Source organism: Bufo bufo, chromosome 3, assembly GCF_905171765.1.
Source record: "Bufo bufo chromosome 3, aBufBuf1.1, whole genome shotgun sequence".
Taxonomy (NCBI): Eukaryota; Metazoa; Chordata; class Amphibia; order Anura; family Bufonidae; genus Bufo; species Bufo bufo.
Genome location: NC_053391.1, coordinates 66,987,559 through 67,013,279, shown reverse-complemented (window position 1 = coordinate 67,013,279; position 25,721 = coordinate 66,987,559).

Here is a 25,721-nt window from a genome sequence, read left to right as displayed (position 1 = left end):
AACCTGCAGCGCTCTAAGTAGAACATTGGTTTGGGACTATTTATTTTATAAAACTTATTTTTATTTATATTTTTTGGTTTTATTAGTTTGTTTTTGTGTGGAATTCTAAGTGTGGATTTTAAGTGTGGAATTCTATTTTGTCCACTGTTTGTAATTTTTGGCAAACTCAAACCGACGCTTCTTATGACGATATTTAAGTCAAAGCTTCTTCACCTTTTTTCAGGCCACCATTCCAGACTTGTGCAATGCGCGTTGCAAAGTGCTTGCATGGACGTTTGTGATCTCACTATTCAAAGCATACAAGCCGAATCCTCTGCAGTGCTTGTCACGTCAAAACTGTAATGAGCCGACTTGTTGACTCCGAAATTTTGCCTGGGAGTCCACCTGTTGGCTTTGGAATGGATGGACAGATTTAATTTTGTACTGTATCTTCCAACTGTCATGGCACATGATGCGTTTGGCAATTTTCTTGGCTGAGATACCGTTATTGATGAGCTGGATGATGCGGTTTCTCTTTTCTTGGTAAATCTTCTTCATGGCTGCTCATAGATCCAAACCAGTGACCTTTCACTTGGGAATCAACCTAATAACACACTGAGCTATTAGGGGATGTGAGAATAGGTGGTAATTTGCAGTATCCATGAAGAAAAGGATTGTTCCACCACCAGGAGCAAAACAGTAACAATGCAGTTACACAACAAAAATCTGCAGAACTAATCATATGCTAAATAGTTGCAAGTCCAATTTATGTATGATATCCAAGATGATTGTCTATAAAATGATGGTAGTCTCACGTTCAAAGCTGTAGTGGATGGTGAAATATGGAGCCTGAAAGTCAAAAGTTAAAAACATTTTTACCCTTTTGCTCGTCAGTGTATATACAGAGTGAAAAGTCTCTGGATATACTTTTATTTCAGAAATGAACGGAAATTAAGGAGGACCTTTCGCCTTGAAAAACATTGTGAACTAAGTATGCTGCCATGGAGAGTGGCACCCGGGGATCTCACTGCACTTACTATTATCCCTGGGCGCCGCTCCGTTCTCCCGTTATCCCCTCCAGTATCTTTACTCACTAAGTTATAGTAGGCGGTGTCTGCCCTTGTCCTGTGGGCGTCTCCTTCTCCTAGGCTGTAGCGCTGGCCAATCGCAGCGCACAGCTCACAGCCTGGGAGGGGGAGACGCCGGCAGGACAAGGGCAGACACCGCCTACTATAACTTAGTAAGTAAAGATACCGGAGGGGATAACGGGAGAACGGAGCGGCGCCCGGGGATAATAGTAAGTGCAGTGAGATCCCCGGGCGCCGCTCTCCATGGCAGCATACTTAGTTCACAATGTTTTTCAAGGTGAAAGGTTCTCTTTAAGTATCTGAATAACACAGCAAGTAAAGGGTGATGGGCCTATCTTTTGGGCTATGTCTGGAACATGGCCACCATCTTGAAAGCCAACATATTGGATCAAGGGCAAAATGTTTACAATTTGAGGGTCTTGTAGCATATCAAAGAAGACCAGAATTTTTCCAGAAATCGATTGCCGCTATCAAAACATTGTTACCCTTTTGCTCGTCAGTGTATATGCAATTTCTCTATAAACCTCACAAATTGCATTCAGGAGCAATCTGGACAGTCTCTTACAAAGAAGGGCTGCAGGAAAATTAGTTGCAAGACCCTATATCAAATATAGAAAATGGAAATAATTCAGAAAGAAAGACAGAGTGAAGAAGGTGCGCAGTGTAATGTAATATTTTATTTATGTATTTGATGCATGTTGATACTATACTATGCTGTCTCTTTAATAGTGTTCCCTTTTCATTTATGAATAGGGAAGAAAAGAGCATGGCATTATAGAGCATTGTAAAGAAACCTGTGTGTGAGTAATGGGGGATGGCTATAATCTATCTATCTATCTATCTATCTATCTATCTATCCATAGAAACATAGAATGTGTCGGCAGATAAGAACCATTTGGCCCATCTAGTCTGCCCAATATACTGAGTACTATGGATAGCCCCTGGCCCTATCTTATATGAAGGATGGCCTTATGCCTATCCCATGCATGGTTAAACTCCTTCACGTCCATCTATCTATTATCTATCTATCTATCTATCTATCTATCTATCTATCTATCTATCTACCTGTCTGTCTGTCTTTCTCCATCTATCTATCTATTTATCTATCTATCTAATATTTTTCTATCTATCTATATTCTATCTATTTATCATTTTATCGGCATTGTTATGCAGGCATAATAATTAATAATACAATACTAATAATAAATACAGGTAAAAATATAAGTTCACTTCATTCTGTAAGTAGATCTGGAAGCTTTTCAATAATTTTTTTTAAAAATCCATTGACAACCCAACTGTGTGTAATGGATGGAAGTGGGTACCTAATCATTTTTAGCCCTGAGGTGAATTTTTCTGTTGTCAGTGAAAAAAAGAGTAAGGCAATTTGCGGTCCCCAGTGCACGGGCAATGCCTTTGAACTTGAGTGGGTCCGTGATCCATCCGCACGGCAAAAAAATAGAACATTTGCGGTGAGGAGGCATGGACAGAAACACCACAGAAGCACTCCGTAGTCCTTCCGTGGGGTTCCGTGCCTCTGTTCCAGATCGCAGCTCCAGATTGCGGACCCATTCAAGTGATCAGGTCCTCATCCGTGATGTGGGGAGCACACTGCCAGTGCCCGCTGTTTGCGAGCCGCAATACGGCCACGGCCGGGCAACAGCCGTGTGCATGAGGCCTAAAGAGAAGGAACTAAATCTGGAATCTTTTCTGTAAACGTATTCTCCTCCCGTCCTGGGGATTTAAGAAAAAAAATGTGCATATAAGTAAAATGAAGGTGGTTGCGAACAACACTGGGAACAGAATCAAGTGTGTTTAAAAAAGAAAACTGTAATTTGTCCCCGGAAAAGTAGGGCACATATTGATTCCTTTAATTGAAAAGGCTCTTGGGAGGGAAAGACTTTTATCTCTGTACTTCATCTAATTTTAGAAATTCAAAGCAATGAATAAGGTAATAGTTCTACTTAAAAAGGCACAATATTAGAGTTAATTTATGGAATAAAACAAAGGCTGTGCATGTAATTCCTAGGAGTAAATGTGAATGAGCTGCCAAACAACATACCGGTAATGACTTCTACTAATGTATCCGTTTTCTTATCCAACAGAACCATGGTCCTGATGCTGTCTTTCCAGCACTGCATGTCAACATCATGTATGAACAGAGGTCAAGTGGACTGCTGCAGCCAATAACTGGCTGAAGCAGTGACATGTTCCTGCCAAGCTGCACATTATCATTGTCATGTATCACTTGGGCACAAGTCACCGCTACGCTCCATCATTGGCTGCAGTGGGCCACTTAACCCCCTGCAAACAACACTGGGAACAGAATCAAGCATACAGTATTTAAAAAGAAAACTGTAATTTGTCCCTGGAAAAGTAGGGCACACACTGATTTCTTTAATTTAAAAAGGCTCTTGGGGGAGAGAGAGACTTTTATCTCTGCACTTCATCTTAATTTAGAAATTCAAAGCAATAAATAAGTTAATATTTCTACTTTATAAAGGCAGAATATTAGAGTTAATTTATGGAATAAAACAAAGGCTGTGCATGTAATTCCTAGGAGTAAATGTTGTGAATGAGCTGCCAAATAACATACCAGATATGACTTCTACTAATGGATGCTTTCTCTTACCCGTTCTCCTTTTAGGTTTCAGTAAAGTAGTTCACATTTTGTGGAACATAAACTATTTCATCTTACTAATATACTTTGTGTGGGAATTTTTGCCCATCTATCCAGAAGATCATTTGTAAGGTTGGAGGAGAGGGCCTGGCTTCAATCTCCATCCTAGTTTATCCCAAAGTTGTTTTATGGGGTTCAGATCAGGGTTCTGTGTGGATAGTCAAGTTCTTCCACACCAGACTTCACCAACCATGCCTTTATTGGCTTTGCTTTTAGCATTGGGACACAGTCATGGCTGGAACAGAAAAGGGACTTCCCTAAACTGTTCCCACAAATCTGAAAGCATGCAATTGTCCAAAATGTCTCCTGATAGAAAAGTGTGATCCATCACTCCACAGAACATATTTCCACTGCTCCAGAGTCCAGTGGTGACGCGCTTTACGCCACTCCATCTGATGCTTGGCATTGTTCCTGGGGATTTAAGGCTTGCATGAAGCTGCTTGGCCATGGAAACCCATGTCATGAATCTACCAGTGCACAGTGTTTGTGCTGATGGTAATGCCAGAGGAGGTTTGCATGAATTTGGACAGTTATGGAGTCAGCAGAGCGTTGGCGACTATGAGCCTCAGGACTCGGTGAGCCCGCTTGATGTGGTCTCCACTTTGTGGCTAAGTTGCTGTGGTCCCTAAACACTTCCACTTTGCAGTAATACCACTCACAGTTGATGCTGGAATACTTAGAAGGAAACATTTCATGAACTGACTTGTTGCAGCGGTGGTGACATCCTATTTCAGGACTACTCTGGAATTCACTGAGCTATTTAGGGTGCCTTCACACACAGCAGATTTTGTGGCAACAAATTCTGCGACTGAAAATCAGTTCCATTTACCTTAATGGGTCATGCAGAAATCCATGTGTGTGCTGCCCCATTTAAATAAATGGAACTGATTTTTTGTTGCAGAATTTTCTGCCCCAAAATCTGCTGTGTGTGAAGGCACCCTTGGAATGAGCCAAGCTTTCACAAATGTTTGTGAAGGCAGACTACATGACCAGAGGCTGGATTTTATACACCTGTGGCAATGGCACATAATATGCCACCCGCTGATTAAAAGATGTGTCCCTAAACTTTTCTCTGTATAATTTATGTGTGAAAGCACCATAAGGCCTTTTTCACACAACTGTCTAGGGCTGTATTCACACATCCACTTTTTTAATGAACTGTGAATTCTGGCAGTCAAAAAGACATGTCCTATATTATCCAATTTCATGGCCCAACAGTCCATACATGTCAAGGGGGTCATTTTTTTTAGAAAGGTATCCATGAAAAACTGACAGTTTAACTGTTTTTAACTCCCATTTTATTTTTCGGTGTTGTGTGAATATAGCCTAACAAGAGAAAGCCCTAATAACTGTATGGTAACTGTAAGGGTGAGTTCTTACAGCAGATTTCATTGAAAAACATGCTGCATTGCAGTGTTCATGCAGCCACTGGTTTTCTAGACCACAGCATTCAAGTTGAAAAAATTGTGACAGAAAGCAGAAGGTTTCTACCATCTTCTCCTCTGTGTGAACACTGTCTAATGAGCCATATTTCTGTGCGATCCTCATATGACCTGCACAGATATCTATCCTGTGGAAGTAGATAACCGAGGTTCCCATTTAGTGACTGCAAGCAGAGATCTGAAAACCTGCTATACTGAACGGAAGAGTTAAATATATAATTGAATATATTCTCATTCTGAATAACATTAATTTACTGAAAAGCAGATCATCAGTTATGGATTGTCGGAGTATCGCTTGGTTTCCACATTCAGTTTTTGGAGCCAAAGCCTGGAGTGTGCCTTTTTATGACCTTTTCCTTGCTTTAGCTTCGAAAATTGCATCTAAAAACCTGTGGATGAAAACCCAGCTTATGCAGTCCAGCCATTGCTGTCATTGAACTGCTGGATGCAATTGTAGAAGACTGGAGTTTATGAAAACTCAACACAAGAGTAGGATCTTACAGTGTAGCGTACCCTATTTCCCAAGACTGCGGAAGGTGGTACGGCTGCTGAACTATGTAAGGTTTTAGGCTAGTGATGACGATTCTAGATTCGAAGTCGCTTCGCTCAAAACTTTGGTTTAATTCTATACAGAGATCCGTCTCCGTACAGCATTAAAATATATGGCCTCCGACATGACAAAGTCAGCTATTCCCAAAGTCTCGCAAGACTTCGGTTAATAACTTCGGTATTTGATTTTTAAACTGGAAGACCGTTTTAAAACTTGGATCCAAACTCGACTTCGGTTCTGAGGTACCAATCAGAAACGAAGCCGAGTTCGGATGCAAGTTTTAAAATGATTTTCCAGTTTAAAAAAAATAAAAAAAAAATATGTTTTTCATAACTGACTTCGCCTCGTCGGAGGCCATACATTTTAACGTTGTACGGAGATGGATTTCCGTACAGCATTAAACTCAAGTTTTGAGCGAAGCGACTTCAGATCTAGGATCCGAAGTTCACTTCGCTCATACCTAGTTACGGCTCCATATACTGTACCATCTTAGACACAGCCGCAAGGCTGCTAAAAACAATGCAGAAGTGTGAGACCGTGCTGTTCTCGTAGTTACTGTTAATTCATGGCTGATTGATAGTGGCCACTTTTGCAGGTAGCGCACAGTCATCATTAAACAACAAACCACTAACATTGAATTTTTAAAAGTTTACTTGAAAACCATACAGACTTCAAAGTGCACATTTGTGTCAGCTACATCCCAGCCGAGAGCAGCGCCTTCACAGCTGCACATTGGTTGCTACTTACGACCTCTTAATCAGCTGCAAAAAATGTGGCTTTAAAGGCACACCTCCTTATAAGACTCAGGACCCTGACAACTGTATTGTAACAAGGGCAAATTCTTATCCTGAAATAGAGAATAAAGGTTTGTATCAAATAACAAATCTTGAAAACTCTAAATTACCCGTTCTCCTGTGAACCAGACAGACATAGTGTAATGCCCCCGAGTGCTATTACCACTCCTACGCCCCGCTCCTATCTGTGTGTGCTGGTACGGTGTCATTCTGTGTATTTTGTCCAGGTCCTCCACACTGTGCATTTCCTATGTTTGAAATTGTTAATGTTCATCTAGTGTGCCCAAGCTGCAAGCAAGACAGACCAGACTACAGAAAGCTACTGTAAGTACAGCAGAAAGGGAAAGTTTCATTGTAATCCTGATAGCACAGCAGAGTTAGAGAGTACAGATGTATCAGAGCTGAATGTGTTTGCCTGCCAGAATTTATGCCAAAACCTGCTGATAACCAAGATAAAGTTGGAAGATTGTTCCCTGATGTAATTTTATGCAAAGTAAAGCTGTTGTCAACATTAATACAAGTCTGGACTCAATTTATTCTACCAATTCTTCAACTGTTAACCCTATTTGCACTGCTTCGGACGACTACGACAGATGTCTTTTTTCCGCAATATAAACTATGGAGGTTATTTATAAACAGATATATGGAACTTTTGTGGCATATATCTGGCACAGATTCTGTTGCACTCCATATTAGCTCATGCAAGGTCTAAAAAAATGGGCGTGGTGTGGGCAGGGAAGGGGACTGGCCGGCAGACCCATCTAATTCCTCATTCTCTACGCTTGGTTTAGCCGTAGAAAATGGTTTAAATGTAAGACAGAATCAGTGGTGGAGACACCAAAGTTATGTAGAGGCCGGCGCCTCTACATAAGTTCGGCAGCAAGGGGACTTATTAAGAGCGGCATCTAAAATGCCAGTCTGCACACAGTTACAGGTTTTCAAACAGAATTTCCATGCTGATTTTTGTATGAACTTCTAAGCATTTCCACACCAAATCTGCACCAAAATCCACAAGTGTTACTTGCAGATTTTGATAGTGATTTTCTCCAATCTCACCCATTGCAAATCTGTACAATTGACATTCTGCAGATATCAAAATCTGTACAGCATGTCAATTTCCACAAACGTATGCATGACATTTGTCAAATCTTATTTACTATGCTAGTACTGTATTACACTGCGTTTTATTTTCTGCAAAAAACTCTGTGCAGAAAATCCACACGTAACCCGCAATATGTGCAGGTAGCCTAACCCCTCAATCAGTTAAAACTAATTGTCCAGTGCTACCTTTTCAGAGGAGTCAAAACACTTTCACCCACTAAAACCAGGAGGCATCCAATAATATTTATTAATGATAGAGACTAGAGATGAGCGAATCAACGCTGATGAAGTGGAATTCGATCCGAATTTCAGGAAAACTTCGATTCGCAACAAATACGAATTTCCTCTCGCTTCGTGGCGGCTACACGTGTAAGGACTGAGGACATGGGGCAAGGAACTCTGGCAGCCAATCGGCAGCCAGCCAGCCCTGTGATGTCACAGCCCTATAAATACGGCAGCCATTTTAGATTCTGCCATTTTCCAGCGTTCAGAGTGCAGGGACAGACGTTTAAAGGCGCTAGGGACAGCTATTGGAAAAACCTCTATGTTTGAAAAAAGGATTTATAACTGCAGGGAAAGGATAGGGAGGAATCGTTTCACAGCATCTTAGTGCAGGGAGAGACATCAGAAGGAACTAGGGACATTGATAGGAAACTGATTTACAAGTGCAGGGAGCGATTATTTGGCTATCCAAATAGTCATTAGACAGCTCTGTCATTCCAGCTTTTTGTTATTGGGCTGCAAGTGCTATGTTGGAAAACCTTTAGTGGCTTATATCTTAGTATCCTATTCAGTACGACAAGAAAAATATATACACATTTCACTTCTGCAGTTATTTCTGTTGAAAGTGTATAGGGGCGTATTACAGTAAAAAAAGAAAAATATATTCTCAGTGCATTTCTGCAGTTAATTCTGGTGAAAGCGTATAGGGGCGTATTTAAGTAAAAAAAAGACAAATATATACGCACTGCACTGTTGCAGTTATTTCTGGTGAAAGCGTATAGGGGCTTATTTCAGTAAAATAAGAAAAATATATACGTACTGCACTATTTAATTGTTTTCTGGTTAAAGCATATAGTGGCCTATTTCATTCCAACAATAAATATATATTATTAGGTCACTTCTGCAGTTATTTCTGGTGAAAGCGTATAGGGGCATATTTCATAAAAAATAAATAGGGGCGTATTTCAGTAAAAAAAAGACAAATATACACCCTGTACAGAATTATTAGGCAAATGAGTATTTTGACCACATCATCCTCTTTATGCATGTTGTCTTACTCCAAGCTGAATAGGCTCGAAAGCCTACTACCAATTAAGCATATTAGGTGATGTGCATCTCTGTAATGAGAAGGGGTGTGGTCTAATGACATCAACACCCTATATCAGGTGTGCATAATTATTAGGCAACTTCCTTTCCTTTGGCAAAATGGGTCAAAAGAAGGACTTGACAGGCTCAGAAAAGTCAAAAATAGTGAGATATCTTGCAGAGGGATGCAGCACTCTTAAAATTGCAAAGCTTCTGAAGCGTGATCATCGAACAATCAAGCGTTTCATTCAAAATAGTCAACAGGGTCGCAAGAAGCGTGTGGAAAAACCAAGGCGCAAAATAACTGCCCATGAACTGAGAAAAGTCAAGCGTGCAGCTGCCAAGATGCCACTTGCCACCAGTTTGGCCATATTTCAGAGCTGCAACATCACTGGAGTGCCCAAAAGCACAAGGTGTGCAATACTCAGAGACATGGCCAAGGTAAGAAAGGCTGAAAGACCACCACCACTGAACAAGACACACAAGCTGAAACGTCAAGACTGGGCCAAGAAATATCTCAAGACTGATTTTTCTAAGGTTTTATGGACTGATGAAATGAGAGTGAGTCTTGATGGGCCAGATGGATGGGCCCGTGGCTGGATTGGTAAAGGGCAGAGAGCTCCAGTCCGACTCAGACGCCAGCAAGGTGGAGGTGGAGTACTGGTTTGGGCTGGTATCATCAAAGATGAGCTTGTGGGGCCTTTTCGGGTTGAGGATGGAGTCAAGCTCAACTCCCAGTCCTACTGCCAGTTTCTGGAAGACACCTTCTTCAAGCAGTGGTACAGGAAGAAGTCTGCATCCTTCAAGAAAAACATGATTTTCATGCAGGACAATGCTCCATCACACGCGTCCAAGTACTCCACAGCGTGGCTGGCAAGAAAGGGTATAAAAGAAGAAAATCTAATGACATGGCCTCCTTGTTCACCTGATCTGAACCCCATTGAGAACCTGTGGTCCATCATCAAATGTGAGATTTACAAGGAGGGAAAACAGTACACCTCTCTGAACAGTGTCTGGGAGGCTGTGGTTGCTGCTGCACGCAATGTTGATGGTGAACAGATCAAAACACTGACAGAATCCATGGATGGCAGGCTTTTGAGTGTCCTTGCAAAGAAAGGTGGCTATATTGGTCACTGATTTGTTTTTGTTTTGTTTTTGAATGTCAGAAATGTATATTTGTGAATGTTGAGATGTTATATTGGTTTCACTGGTAAAAATAAATAATTGAAATGGGTATATATTTGTTTTTTGTTAATTTGCCTAATAATTATGCACAGTAATAGTCACCTGCACACACAGATATCCCCCTAGAATAGCTAAAACTAAAAACAAACTAAAAACTACTTCAGCTATATTCAGCTTTGATATTAATGAGTTTTTTGGGTTCATTGAGAACATGGTTGTTCAATAATAAAATTAATCCTCAAAAATACAACTTGCCTAATAATTCTGCACTCCCTGTATACGCATTGCACTGTTGTACTTATTTCTGGTGAAAGCATATCGGGGCGTATTTTAGTAAAATAAGAAAAATATATACGCACTGCACTGTTGCAGTTATATCTGTTGAAAGCATGTAGGGGCGTATTTCTGTAAGAAAAGACAAATATATACGCAGGACACTGTTGCAGTTATTTCTGGTGAAAGCGTATAGGGGCATATTTCAGCAAAATGATAAAGATATATATATATACGCGCTGCACTATTTAATTGTTTTCTGGTTAAAGTATAGTATAGTAGCCTATTTTGTTTCAACAAGAAATATATATTCTCAGGTCACTTCTGCAGTTATTTCTGGTGAAAGCGTATAGGGGCGTATTTCATAAAAAAAAGAAAAATATATACGCACTGCACTGTTGCAGTTATTTCTGTTGAAAGCGTATAGGGGCGTATCACAGTAAAAAAAGAAAAATATATACGCATTTCACTGGTGCACTTATTTGTGGCAAAAGCGTTCAGTGGCCTATTTCAGTACAAAAAGAAAAATATATTCTCAGTTCACGTTGGAGGTTATATGTGTTAAAAGCATGGCTGGGAGTCAGCAGGGTGGCAGCAATGGGAGGTCGGGAGCCAAACGTGCCCGGGGTAGAGCACCTGATTCGCAGCAGCCTACCTACCCGGGAAGTAGTGGTGCAGGGGTTCACGAAAGTAGCGGCTGTAGCAGTCAGTCAGTGCGGCGGTTATGTGTGTTATTTTGTATTTCAGTACAAAAAGAAAAATACATTCTCAGTTCACGTCAGCGGCTGTTAGATGTGTTGAAAGAGTTTAGTAGCCTATTTCAGTACAAACAGAAAAATGTATTAACAGTTCATGTCGGTGGCGGTTATATGTGTTGAAAGCGTTTAGTGGCTTATTTCAGAACAAACAGAAAAATACAGTCTAAGTTCACGTCGGCTGTTATATGTGTTGAAAGCATGGCTGGGATTCAGCAGGGTGGCAGCAGTGGGAGGTCGGGAGCCAAACATGCCCGGGGTAGAGCACCTGCTTCGCAGCAGCCTACCAACCCGGGAAGCAGCAGGGATTCATGGAAGTATCGGCGGTAGCAGTCAGTCAGTGCGGCGGTTATATGTGGTAAAATCTTTATTGAAATATTTCGGTTGAAAAACAAAATGTATTCAGCGGTCAGCACTGCGGTTATATGCGGTTAAATCTCCATGATGTCTCTATGATAAATCTGCAGCGTGGGGGCCCTGTGTGGCTTCTACACACTTTCAAAATAATCCTTTAGCGGAGCGAATAGATGCCGGATGACCAGGAAGCTCCCTGATCTTCCCAGGAGCTGCTGTTGGGAGCAGCGGTTTATTTCTGAGATGTCCTTATGGTGCGGGGGGAATCCGAAGACCCCTTCCATCTCCGTTATATGTGGTGAAATCTTTATTGAAGCATTTTGGTGAAAAACATTTTTTTATTCAGCATTCAGGGCTGCACTTATATGTGGTTAAATCTCCATGATGTCTCTATGATAAATCGGCAACGTGGGGGCCCCTGTGTGGCCTCTACACATTTTCAAAATAATCCTTCAGCGGAGCGAATAGATGCCGGATGACGGGACGCTTCATGACCTTCTCAGGAGCTTGTATTCTGCGATGCTGTTATATGTGGTAAAATCTTGTGTGATTTATTTTGGTGGGAAAAAAAATAGCATTCAGCGTTAAGTGCTGCAGTTATATGCGGTAAAATATTTTTAAAATTATTTCGCTAGTTTTTCTTTTAATTAGCATTATTCGCTGCACTTATATGCGGTAAAATCTTTTAAAAATTATTTTGGTGGACAAAAAAATCTTGTATTACACATTAAGCGCTGCACTTATATGCGGTAAAATATTTTTAGAATTATTTCGGTGGACAAAAAAATCTTGTATTCAGCATTAAGCACTGCACTTACACTGCCTGTCCCAAAAAAAGTCGCCAGCTGGATTTAACTAATCAAATAGCTATGAGCCTCCTATTGGATAATTACTGCATGGGCGATTATCTTTTAGCTGGCAACAAGTTATTTAACCCCAACTGGTGCAATGAGTTGCTTCTCATTTCTTAAACAACCATGTTGAAAGACACATCTCGTGGTCGTGGAAAAGATGTTAGTCTGTTTGAGAAGGGTCAAATCATTGGCATGCATCAAGCAGAGAAAACATCTAAGGAGATTGCAGAAACTACTAAAATTGGGTTAAGAACTGTCCAACGCATTATTAACCACCTCCGGACCGCTGTACGCACAGACGCGTCCTGGAGGTGGTTGTTTCATTCCGAGTGGACGCGCCGGCGCGTCTTCTCGCGAGACGCGAGATTTCGGTCACAGCCGGCCCGCGCATGCGCATCGCGGGCCGGCAAAAGTTCGAGGAGAGTTGCATCAGCAACCTGCCAGCCAATGATCGTCGCTGGCAGGTTGCTGATTTTTAAAAAATCGAATCACAAACCAGATAACAGATCATATTAGTAAATATGATCTGTTATATGGCTTCTCTGCTCCTGTGCTGGTCCTTTTCGTCGGTTGGATCCAGCACAGGAGCAGACTTCACAGTGAGTACACCAAACAGCACACCTTAGCCCCAGATCACCCCCCTGCACCCCAATTAACCCTTTGATCACCCCTTTGATCGCCCCTGTCAATCACTAGTGAAAGGAAAAAAAGTGATCAGTGTAAACTGTCACTTTTTTTTTTTCACTGGTATTGGCTGTTAGGTTTTAGGGATAGTTTAGGCCCCTTGGTTAGGTAGTTAGCGTCAGTTAGCGCCCACCCCACCGCACCGCAGTCACTTTTATTCGCTGATTAGCGTATCGCTAATCAGCATTTGTACTTTTATAGTATCTGTAAGTGATCAAAACTGATCACGGTCAGATCTATAATAGTATTAGTGTCACTTTAGTTCGCCCTCCACCCAAAACGCAGTGTTTGCCCGATCAGGCCTGATCGGTCGCCCACACGTGCGTTCACCCACGCCCGCCCCACCGCAGTGACAAAAAATTATTATTTTTTGATCACTGCACATTCACTTTACACGCACTGCGGCGATAAAAAAATCAGTTTTGATATTTTTTATCAACCGCAGCGGCCTCCGGTACTTCGCTAGCCTCCCCTTTGTAAGACAGGTTTGCTTTTTTTCTTGGGTAGTCTCAGGGAATACCCCTAAATTTAGTAGTCCAAAATGTCAAACAGGGGGTATTCTTCTGAAGAGGCCTACAGGATTCTGACCCAGTCGGATGAGGAGTGGGAACCCTCATCTGACGAATCTAGCGGGTCAGAATATGAACCTGTAGAAAGCAGTGGCTCTCTGACCCAAAGTTCGGACGAGGAGGTTGAGGTCCCTGGCAGCACCAGGCGTACCCGGCCCCGTGTCGCTAGACCACAGGTTACGCAGGATCCGCTTCAAGAGCAGCAGAGTGGGGCTGTCGCTGCCGGATCACGTGGTGAGGCATACACCAGCAGCGCAGCCCTTCCTGGACCTAGTACCAGCACTGCCGTACAACCTGGTGAAGTAGCGAGCACCAGAAGGGCAGTTGAAGCTGGTACGGTGGCACGTGCAGTAGTTACCCCGTCGCAGCCACCGCGCAGACAGGCCCGTAGACCCCCTAGAGTCCCTGAGGTGCTGGCAAACCCTGATTGGCAGTCACCAACTTCAGCCGCACCTGTAGTTCCCCCTTTCACCGCCCAGTCTGGAGTTCGGGTTGAGACGGCTCAAATCGCTTCGGCCCTGGGATTTTTTGAGCTGTTCTTGACTGCGGAGCTCTTGGACTTAGTCGTGGCAGAGACCAACCAATATGCCACACAATTTATAACCGCAAACCCGGAAAGCTATTATGCCCAGCCTTTCCGGTGGAAACCAGTCCAAGTTTCCGAACTTAAAATTTTTCTGGGCCTTCTCCTCAACATGGGCCTGACAAAAAAGCATGAATTGCGGTCATATTGGTCCACGAACCCAATTCATCACATGCCCATGTTCTCTGCTGCTATGTCCAGGACACGATTTGAGACCATCCTGCGTTTTCTGCATTTTAGCGACAACACCACCTCCCGTCCCAGAGGCCACCCAGCTTTTGACCGGCTCCACAAAATTCGGCCCCTCATAGACCATTTCAACCAGAAATTTGCAGATTTGTATACCCCTGAGCAAAACATCTGCGTAGACGAGTCCCTAATACATTTTACCGGGCGCCTTGGCTTCAAACAATACATCCCAAGCAAGCGTGCCCGGTATGGGGTCAAATTGTATAAGCTCTGTGAAAGGGCCACAGACTATACCCACAAATTTCGGATCTATGAGGGAAAAGATCAGACCCTGGAGCCGGTCGGTTGCCCTGACTACCTGGGGAGCAGTGGGAAGACAGTCTGGGACTTGGTGTCACCCTTATTCGGCAAGGGGTACCATCTTTATGTGGACAATTTTTACACAAGTGTGGCCCTCTTTAGGCATTTGTTTCTAGAACGGATTTGCGCCTGTGGCACCGCGCGAACTAGTCGCGTGGGCTTCCCCCAGCGGCTTGTAACCACCCGTCTTGCAAGGGGGGAGAGGGCTGCCTTGTGTAACGAAGAACTGCTCGCGGTGAAATGGAGAGACAAGCGTGACGTTTACATGCTCTCCTCCATTCACGCAGACACGACAATCCAAATTGAAAGGGCAACCCGTGTCATTGAAAAGCCCCTCTCAGTCCACGACTATAATGCGCTCATCGGAGGGGTGGACTTCAATGACCAGATGTTGGCTCCCTATTTAGTTTCCCGCAGAACCAGACGCTGGTATAAGAAGGTGTCTGTATATTTAATTCAATTGGCGCTGTACAATAGTTTTGTTCTCTACAGTAAGGCTGGGAGAACAGGATCCTTCCTCAAATTCCAGGAAGAGATCATCGCGAACCTCCTTTACCCAGGAGGTTCCGTGGCCCCATCCACCAGTGTAGTTAGCCGTCTACACGAGCGACATTTCCCCAGTGTCGTTGCTGGTACCTCAACCCAACCACCACCCCGAAAAAAATGTCGTGTCTGTAGCAGGAGTGGAATAAGGCGTGACACCCGCTATTTCTGTCCTGACTGCCCTGACCACCCTGCCCTATGCTTAGGTGAGTGTTTCCGGAAGTACCACACACAGGTACACCTAGCATAGGGATTGCATCTCACAGGACAGGCACACAGGGCTATTAGGGCCCTTTTACTCACAGCTGCTGCAAACCTCTCCTTTCACCTGGGATAAAGTGCATAACGTACTTCGCCACATCTTTGGGCGATTTGCGCTTTGCACATTGTCCCATGGGGAAGGAGAGGTTTGTTCTATAAAGGTAAAAAAAACTAAACAAAAAAAAAATTACCGGTAAGTAAAAAAGTTACAAAAGTTAAAAAAAGTTAATATGTTCTGTTCTAAAGTTAATAAAGTTATTGCTTTGCGGCCTGGTTTTTTCTTTTTTGTTTTGTTTTTTTTTACCTTTCAGGTGGACCAACCGATCGACTAGCTGCAGCACTGATGTGCATTCGGACAGAAGCATTGTGCTGCTGTCAGATTACACGCAAGTCGGTGTATGCGGCGCTGCAAGACGAGATTTCTCCTCTGCAGTAAAAGATACGTTTGCCGAGGCATATGAGCTGAGGAGGTGGCGGTGTTCATATACTTTGGCAAACACTTTGTATATATAAAAAAAAAAATCCCGGCAATGATTTATTCATCCACATCGATTGATGTGAATGGAGAAATCGGGTTTGCCAGGGCATACGAGCTAAGTGGGCATGGATGTTGGGCGGAGCTCCTATGTCCTGGCAGACGCCTTTCCCCTCCTTTTTCTTTTTTTGGCAGAGATTTTTTCATCCACATTGATTGATGCGAATGAAGAAATCTGTGCCGTTCATTTTTTTCTTTCAGCCCAGCGGCTGAACGGAAAAAAAAAATCTCATTACCTGTATGCTCAATATAAGGAGAATAGCAGAAACTCCTAATGCTGGGCATACATGTAATGATTGCGGAGACCCTCAAATGCCAGGGCAGTACAAACACCCCACAAATAACACCATTTTGGAAAGAAGACACCCCAAGGTATTCGCTGAGGGGCATATTGAGTCCATGAAAGATTGAAATTTTTGTCCCAAGTTAGCGGAAAGGGAGACTATGCTGGGTGAGATAAATATCTTGGTCAAATGCCAACTTTGTATCAAAAAATGGGAAAAGTTGTCTTTTGCCAAGATATTTCTCTCACCCAGCATGGGTATATGTAAAATGACACCCCAAAACACATTCCCCAACTTCTACTGAATACGGAGATACCAGATGTGTGACACTTTTTTGAAGCCTAGGTGGGCAAAGGGGCCCATATTCCAAAGAGCACCTTTCGGATTTCACTCGTCATTTTTTACAGAATTTGATTTCAAACTCCTTACCACACATTTGGGCCCCTAGAATGCCAGGGCAGTATAACTACCCCACAAGTGACCCCATTTTGGAAAGAAGAGACCCCAAGGTATTCGCTGATGGGCATGGCGAGTTCATGGAAGTTTTTATTTTTTGTCACAAGTTAGTGAAATATGAGACTTTGTATGAAAAAAAAAAAAAAAAAAAAAATCATCATTTTCCACTAACTTGTGACATAAAATAAAAAATTCTAGGAACTCGCCATACCCCTCACGGAATACCTTGGGGTGTCTTCTTTCCAAAATGGGGTCACTTGCGGGGTAGTTATACTGCCCTGGCATTCTAGGGGCCCAAATGTGTGGTAAGGAGTTTGAAATCAAATTCTGTAAAAAATGACGAGTGAAATCCGAAAGGTGCTCTTTGGAATATGGGCCCCTTTGCCCACCTAGGCTGCAAAAAAGTGTCACACATCTGGTATCTCCGTACTCAGTAGAAGTTGGGGAATGTGTTTTGGGGTGTCATTTTACATATACCCATGCTGGGTGAGAGAAATATCTTGGCAAAAGACAACTTTTCCCATTTTTTTATACAAAGTTGGCATTTGACCAAGATATTTATCTCACCCAGCATGGGTATATGTAAAAAGACACCCCAAAACACATTCCCCAACTTCTACTGAATAAGGAGATACCAGATGTGTGACACTTTTTTGCAGCCTAGGTGGGCAAAGGGGCCCATATTCCAAAGAGCACCTTTCGGATTTCACTCGTCATTTTTTACAGAATTTGATTTCAAACTCCTTACCACACATTTGGGCCCCTAGAATGCCAGGGCAGTATAACTACCCCACAAGTGACCCCATTTTGGAAAGAAGACACCCCAAGGTATTTCGTGAGGGGCATGGCAAGTTCCTAGAATTTTTTATTTTTTGTCACAAGTTAGTGGAAAATGATGATTTTTTTTTTTTTTTTTTTTTCATACAAAGTCTCATATTCCACTAACTTGTGACAAAAAATAAAAACTTCCATGAACTCGCCATGCCCATCAGTGAATACCTTGGGGTCTCTTCTTTCCAAAATGGGGTCACTTGTGGGGTAGTTATACTGCCCTGGCATTCTAGGGGCCCAAATGTGTGGTAAGGAGTTTGAAATCAAATTCTGTAAAAAATGACGAGTGAAATCCGAAAGGTGCTCTTTGGAATATGGGCCCCTTTGCCCACCTAGGCTGCAAAAAATTGTCACACATCTGGTATCTCCGTACTCAGTAGAAGTTGGGGAATGTGTTTTGGGGTGTCATTTTACATATACCCATGCTGGGTGAGAGAAATATCTTGGCAAAAGACAACTTTTCCCATTTTTTTATACAAAGTTGGCATTTGACCAAGATATTTCTCTCACCCAGCATGGGTATATGTAAAAAGACACCCCAAAACACATTCCCCAACTTCTACTGAATACGGAGATACCAGATGTGTGACACTTTTTTGCAGCCTAGGTGGGCAAAGGGGCCCATATTCCAAAGAGCACCTTTCGGATTTCACTCGTCATTTTTTACAGAATTTGATTTCAAACTCCTTACCACACATTTGGGCCCCTAGAATGCCAGGGCAGTATAACTACCCCACAAGTGACCCCATTTTGGAAAGAAGAGACCCCAAGGTATTCGCTGATGGGCATAGTGAGTTCATAGAACTTTTTATTTTTTGTCACAAGTTAGTGGAATATGAGACTTTGTAATAAAAAAAATAAATAAAAAAAAAATCATCATTTTCCGCTAACTTGTGACAAAAAATAAAAAGTTCTATGAACTCACTATGCCCATCAGTGAATACCTTAGGGTGTGTACTTTCCGAAATGGGGTCATTTGTGGGGGGTTTGTACTGTCTGGCCATTGTAGAACCTCAGGAAACATGACAGGTGCTCAGAAAGTCAGAGCTGCTTCAAAAAGCGGAAATTCACATTTTTGTACCATAGTTTGTAAACGCTATAACTTTTACCCAAACCATTTTTTTTTTACCCAAACATTTTTTTTTTATCAAAGACATGTAGGACAATAAATTTAGAGCAAAATTTATATATGGATCTTGTTTTTTTTTGCAAAATTTTACAACTGAAAGTGAAAAATGTCATTTTTTTGCAAAAAAATCGTTAAATTTCGATTAATAACAAAAAAAGTAAAAATGTCAGCAGCAATGAAATACCACCAAATGAAAGCTCTATTAGTGAGAAGAAAAGGAGGCAAAATTCATTTGGGTGGTAAGTTGCATGACCGAGCAATAAATGGTGAAAGTAGTGTAGGTCAGAAGTGTAAAAAGTGGCCTGGTCTTTCAGGGTGTTTAAGCACTGGGGGCTGAGGTGGTTAAAAACCGGAAGGATAGTGGGGACCCATCGTATTCAAGGAAGAAATGTGGCGGGGAAAAAATCCTGAATGATCGTGCGATCACTTAAACGTTTGGTGAAATCAAATCAAAGAAAAACAACAGTAGAACCCAGGGCTATGTTTAATAGTGAAAGTAAGAGCAGCTGGGTAGCTGTAAGAAAACCACTAATCAGTGAGGCAAACCCCAAAAAAAGGCTTCAATTTGATAGGGAGGATAAAGATTGGACTCTGGAGCAATGGAAGAAGGTCATGTGGTCTAATGAGTCCAGATTTACCCTGTTCCAGAGTGATGGGTGCATCAGGGTAAGAAGAGAGGCAGAGGAAGTAATGCACCCATTATGCCTAGTGCCTACTGTACAAGCCTGTGGGGGCAGTGCTATGATCTGGGATTGCTGCAGTTGGTCAGGTCTAGGTTCAGCAACAGTATGTGCTCCAAGAATGAGGTCAGCCGACTACCTGAACATACTGAATGACCAGGTTATTCCATCAATTGATTTTTTCTTCCCTGATGGCACGGGCATATTCCAAGATGACAATGCCAGGATTCATTGGGCTCAAATTGTGAAAGAGTAGTTCAGGGAGCATGAGACATCATTTTTACACATGGATTGGCCACTACAAAGTCCAGACCTTAACCCCATTGAGAATCTTTGGGATGTGCTGGAGAAGGCTTTGCGCAGAAGTCAGACTCTACCATCATCAATGCAAGATCTTGGTGAAAAATTTATGCAACACTGGATGGAAATAACGCCAACTTTTTTTGGGACAAGCAGTGTATACCGTATGCGGTAAAATCTTTTTTTAATTAATTCGGTGGACAAAAAATCTTGTATTCACCATTAAGCGCTGCACTTATATGCGTAAAATCTGTTTTGAATTATTTCAGTGGACAAAAAATATTGTATTCAGCATTAAAGGGTTTCTGTCACCCCACAAAACTCATATTTTTTTTTTAGGATAGTTAGATTCCTCATAGCGCGATATAGGAGAATATAATAGTCTTACTTACTTTCATGCGGCCGATTCTTTATAAAACAAAGTTTTATAATATGTAAATGAGGGCTCTACCAGCAAGTAGGGCGTCTACTTGCTGGTAGCCGCAGCAGAAAACCGCCCCCTCGCCGTGTTGATTGACAGGGCCAGCCGTGATCTCCTCCTCCGGCCGGCCCTGTCAGTATTTCAAAAATCGCGCGCCTCTGGTCATTCGGCGCAGGCGCTCTGAGATAAGGAGGCTCGTCTCCTCAGCACTCCCTCAGTGCGCCTGCGCCGATGACGTCTTCTCTTTCGGTGATGTCATCGGCGCAGGCGCACTGAGGGAGTGCTGAGGAGACGAGCCTCCTCATCTCAGAGCGCCTGCGCCGAATGACCAGAGGCGCGCGATTTTTGAATTACTGACAGGGCCGGCCGGAGGAGGAGATCACGACTGGCCCTGTCAATCAACACGGCGAGGGGGCGGTTTTCTGCTGCGGCTACGAGCAAGTAGACGCCCTACTTGCTGGTAGAGCCCTCATTTACATATTATAAAACTTCGTTTTATAAAGAATCGGCCGCATAAAAGTAAGTAAGACTATTATATTCTCCTATATCGCGCTATGAGGAATCTAATTATCCCAAAAAAAAAAAAAGAGTTTTGTGGGGTGACAGAAACCCTTTAAGCGCTGCACTTATATGCGTTAAAATCTTTTTTGTATTATTTCCACCTCCTCCATTAACTTCCTCATCTATTCATTAGCATCGGACACACTAACTTTACGCACACACCCCCAGCTATATACACTGCTCAAAAAAATAAAGGGAACACAAAAATAACACATCCTAGATCTGAATTAATTAAATATTCTTCTGAAATACTTTGTTCTTTACATAGTTGAATGTGCTGACAACAAAATCACACAAAAATTTAAAAATGGAAATCAAATTTTTCAACCCATAGAGGTCTGGATTTGGAGTCACCCTCAAAATTAAAGTGGAAAAACACACTACAGGCTGATCCAACTTTGATGTAATGTCCTTAAAACAAGTCAAAATGAGGCTCAGTAGTGTGTGTGGCCTCCACGTGCCTGTATGACCTCCCTACAACGCCTGTGCATGCTCCTGATGAGGTGGCGGACGGTCTCCTGAGGGATCTCCTCCCAGACCTGGACTAAAGCATCTGCCAACTCCTGGACAGTCTGTGGTGCAACGTGGCGTTGGTGGATAGAGCGAGACATGATGTCCCAGATGTGCTCAATTGGATTCAGGTCTGGGGAACGGGCGGGCCAGTCCATAGCATCAATGCCTTCGTCTTGCAGGAACTGCTGACACACTCCAGCCACATGAGGTCTAGCATTGTCTTGCATTAGGAGGAACCCAGGGCCAACCGCACCAGCATATGGTCTCACAAGGGGTCTGAGGATCTCATCTCGGTACCTAATGGCAGTCAGGCTACCTCTGGCGAGCACATGGAGGGCTGTGCGGCCCTCCAAAGAAATGCCACCCCACACCATTACTGACCCAATGCCAAACCGGTCATGCTGGAGGATGTTGCAGGCAGCAGAACGTTCTCCACGGCGTCTCCAGACTCTGTCACGTCTGCCACATGTGCTCAGTGTGAACCTGCTTTCATCTGTGAAGAGCACAGGGCGCCAGTGGCGAATTTGCCAATATTGGTGTTCTCTGGCAAATGCCAAACGTCCTGCACGGTGTTGGACTGTAAGCACAACCCCCACCTGTGGACGTCGGGCCCTCATATCACCCTCATGGAGTCTGTTTCTGACCGTTTGAGCAGACACATGCACATTTGTGGCTTGCTGGAGGTCATTTTGCAGGGCTCTGGCAGTGCTCCTCCTGTTCCTCCTTGCACAAAGGCGGAGGTAGCGGTCCTGCTGCTGGGTTGTTGCTCTCCTACGGCCTCTTCCACGTCTCCTGATGTACTGGCCTGTCTCCTGGTAGCGCCTCCATGCTCTGGACACTACGCTGACAGACACAGCAAACCTTCTTGCCACATCTCGCATTGATGTGCCATCCTGGATAAGCTGCACTACCTGAGCCACTTGTGTGGGTTGTAGACTCCGTCTCATGCATTCAAAAGTGACCAAAACATCAGCCAGGAAGCATAGGAACTGAGAAGTGATCTGTGGTCACCACCTGCAGAACCACTCCTTTATTGGGGGTGTCTTGCTAATTGCCTATAATTTCCACCTGTTGTCTATCCCATTTGCACAACAGCATGTGAAATTGATTGTCACTCAGTGTTGCTTCCTACGTGGACAGTTTGATTTCACATAAGTGTGATTGACTTGGAGTTACATTGTGTTGTTTAAGTGTTGCCCTTATTTTTTTGAGCAGTGTATATAAGTGGTTCCTGCACCACCTGAAGGTAAATGACACTGCCAGCCTATTAAAGGGAATTACAGCATGATACCACAATACATTTGATATGACATTTAGCAACAGTTTAAAGTGCCCACATATAGCACATAGTAGGACACTGCATCAAGATGAATCAGGCGTGGATCAGCCAGGATTTCCACACACCAATGCCTGATGCATCAGACTAGATCATCCATGGTGCCACACCAACAATTTGACAAAACAGACCGGTTTCTTCTGGCTACCTGCCTCAGCTACTATTCTGATGCTGTTACCCGCCTGATGCCACACATCTGATGTCAAGTGCTTCTTCTTTCACCCACCATCTTCAGCGGGTACTGGTATTGCCACCCACCTCCACAGTATGTCACCTTGCCACTCTGTGGCCTCCTGATGCTGCCGCCACCTCCAGACTCTGTCATTGTGCCGCTCTGTGGTATCTTCATGCTGCTGCCACCTCCAGACTCTGTTATTATGCCGCTCTGTGGTCTCCTCATACTGCTGCCACCTACAGACCCTGTTATTGGGCCACTCTGTGGTCTCCTCATGCTGCTTTCACCTCACCATTATGTCATAGGTCCACTCTGTGGACTTCTCTTGCTGTTCCCACCCTCCCCACTTCATGACTGGTCCACTATTTTGGCTTTCAGCTTGGCTGACATCATTTATATGATGAAGGAAAAACAAGACGCACAACGGATCCTGTCTGTGTAGCAGCTTTATGGCCTGTATGGTCCCATCAGAATTGACTTATGATTTGGTAGCCAAAAGCAGGAGTGGGTAGAAAACACAGAAGACATGCAAATATTCTATTCACGTGTCATCTCTGTTTTATAGCCACTACAGTTTTTTTTTGCCTTTAGCAATACTGATGGATTATTGAGCAAATGCTGACCGAGTGAAGGCGGATGCTCAACAGAAAGGATCTGTTTTTTCTGGGTAATTGTTCTGATGGATCAGAGAATGGGGAATATTAATCAGTGACTTCAACACAAACTTACTGCTGACACCCTCTCCACTCTGTCGGGGGGCTCTACGTGTATATGCATTTAATAGAACAGGTTCTGTAGACATCTATGTGGAATTAGCTGACTACGGTGTAAAAGGACTGCGCTTCTTCTTGACGCTAACATCGACCTGTAAGGCTGAGTTGATACTTGAGTTATTTGGTCAGTTTTGGCCCCGTGACTGCCCAAATAAGTGAAGTGTGCAGTGATTCTAAGAGCGACGCATTGTCATCTGAATGTCATACTGACTCACAGTATTGTTTCACTACCAAAGCAGACTCCCTATGCGTGTTACTGCAAGGCATAGTGTTCTACATTACTATAAAGGATCTCAGCAGCCAGGAATTAGATGTTTTTAACGTAATTTACCCCGAACGGATCTAAACAAATTTTTCCCGAAAAATTCGGCAAATCGAATTTTTGAAAAAGTCGCTCATCTCTAATGATGACATCCCCCGAAGCACAGAGCCTACCAAACAGCCGATTACCCCAATAACTATAATTTGAGAAATGTTCAAAACATCAAATCATTTGTGTTTTGTGAGATTCCAGATTGTGATAAAACGTAATAAATATGTCAGACTTGATGCCGTTCAGAATTTATGTGACATAGTGTTATATGTATGAATTGTACATTGTCCATGGAGACCAATTATTTTTTTCAAATGATTACTACCACATGCTCATCTGTTTACCATATGTGTGTTGATATATCTGTTATAATATCTGATACATTGTTTCCTATTTTGTGCAACAGAAACTAAAAAAAATAAAAAATATTCCTCTTATAATAAGGACTTGGTATCAAGACACTTATACGCAGATCACAGTCGAGGGAGGGGGATGGGAAGGATGTACTAATGGTACACAAGAGCCGCTTATGGCATCATGATTACCAACATAAATTGAACAGTGTTTAATCACTGGGCGTCCTGTGATTGCTGCATGTGTAATTATATGTATACACGACTGTATATTCCCATGAGGCCTCAAAGACTTATTGCCAAGTCATTAGTATTTAGAAACAGTCGTATAAATGCTGCGCTCACAGGTCAAACCATAAAATTTATAATTAGTTCTTTGCAAAGTTAATATGGAAAGGGCAGTGGTGGAGACCCACTCAGGTTCTGTGTGCTAGACTGAAGATTAATCCTTAATCATTTAATTGAAGAGCCGGTGAGGGAATCAGGGTAATTGCTGAAGAAGCAACAACCAACTTCAAGGAGGGAGGCCGGAAATACAATGCAAGCTGGAAAAAAGATACAATACAATGCAAGCTGGGAAGCAAAATGACTGGCATGATCTCCATTCAGCATAAACAGACCGGCAAACGCTACCTTTAGGCTAGAATCACACATGCAGAGAAAAGTATCAGTCTTTCCTTTATACGTTTCTGACCTTTTGGATCCAATCCGTGTAATACAGCACAAATGATATAGACAAATAGCATAAGGTTTGTGATATATAAATGTGTAAGGCAGGGTTCACATATACTATACCTGGTCATCCATTTTAGTTTCCCTATGGCATGGTACAGAAATGCCAGAATATGTTTTTTTTTTCTACAGGACCATTTCATGGCATCCGGAGCCTTAGTTTGGACATTGAATGTCTCCTGGCACTGGAAAGAAAGATGTAACCTGTAGCATTTTTCTGTCTGGGCACTTTCAGGCTTTGGACACTAAACTCTGCACTAAAGTACACATACAGATATAGCAGTTACATAGTTTATAAGGTTGAAAAAAAAGACATCTGTCCATCCAATTCAGCCTGATATCCGGCAAGTTGATCCAGAGGAAGGCAAAAAAAAAAACTGTGAGGTAGAAGCCGATTTTCCTTACTTTAGGGAAAATAAATACCTTCCCGACACCAAGCAGGCAATCAGAATAACTCCATGGATCAATGATCCATCTCTAGTGACTATAGCCTGTAATATTATTACACTCCAGAGATACATCCAGGCCCCTCCTGAACTCTTTTAGTGAACTTACCATCACCACCTCCTCAGGCAGAGAGTTCCATAATCTCACTGCTCTTACCGTAAAGAATCCTCTTGTGTGTTTTTGTACAAACCTTTTTTCCTCCAGAAGTAGAGGATGTCCCCTCGTCACAGTCACAGTCCTGTGGATAAATAGATGATGGGAGTGATCTCTGTACTGTCCCCTGATATATTTATACATAGTTATTAGATCTCCCCTCAGTCGTCTTTTTTCTAA